The sequence below is a fragment of the Penaeus monodon genome, chromosome 19 (assembly GCF_015228065.2).
Source record: "Penaeus monodon isolate SGIC_2016 chromosome 19, NSTDA_Pmon_1, whole genome shotgun sequence".
Taxonomy (NCBI): Eukaryota; Metazoa; Arthropoda; class Malacostraca; order Decapoda; family Penaeidae; genus Penaeus; species Penaeus monodon.
In genome coordinates, this window is record NC_051404.1 from 40,213,902 (window position 1) to 40,214,746 (window position 845).

The window sequence follows — 845 nt, forward strand, 5'->3', positions numbered from 1 at the left end:
GTCAAGAAAAAAAAACAAGAACATACCATATTCCCGAGTTCCTCTTTTCTCCACATCGAATTCTCACCTGAAAGGAAAAAGAACAACAGATATTAGACCTCAGATTCACAGAATGTTCTAGAATACCCAAATACAGAAGAACGAAAGCTTTACTAAACATAAAACATAAAATAAAATAGAAACAGAGGGGTTTAAAATGTTCCATTGCTTCCACCGTGTATTTTCGATCGTCCCCCACTAACTAGACCATAATATACGTGGAAGGTTTGTTTACCTTTATGTTAAAAAAATGCTCACTGTAAGAAAGCAGACTAGTTAAATGTAAAAAGGAGGCTTTTACAGTAAAAAAGGAGGCTTGTTTACTTTAGAAAAGAAGGAAAAAATCATCCTCACGGATGTTTACGAGTCTTGACCCCCATAAGTGAACAAAAATGACATGACCTAATTTTTTTAGGCATTTCCGAATGTGAAATCTGTACGGAAAGACCTTATCGGGTTTTATGTCCAGAAACTGACGTAAAACCGAATACTAGGGTAAAGTATCTAAAAAAATGACCTTCTTTGAAAACTTCTGACTTCCTTAGAATAATCAATAAGGAAAAATAAATTCTGTGGTAAGACCCTTGAAAATACTATGCACGTGAGCCTCTTGGAGGGAGAAAGTTTTGGAAGAAGAACCAGGAGGATAAGAAGTATAATAATAAAAATGATATCGTCGCCATGTAGTGGAGAACACCATAAAAGAAGAATGACTGCTAATCAAAACTAGGACTAAATAAAAAACTTGATGCAACATCAACAATGACCCTAACGATGACGATATCAAGCATTATTCGCATTTTTTT

At 34.7% G+C, this 845-nt stretch overlaps 1 protein-coding gene across 1 annotated transcript in view; it reads right to left on the bottom strand.

Moving 5' to 3' along the window:
• The window catches only part of LOC119585237 (protein Wnt-5b-like), a 252,158-nt gene that overhangs the window by 119,133 nt on the left and 132,180 nt on the right, over window positions 1-845 (bottom strand). The window contains 1 exon segment of the mRNA XM_037933897.1: window positions 27-67. The gene's annotated coding sequence lies outside the window, so the exon portion shown is untranslated.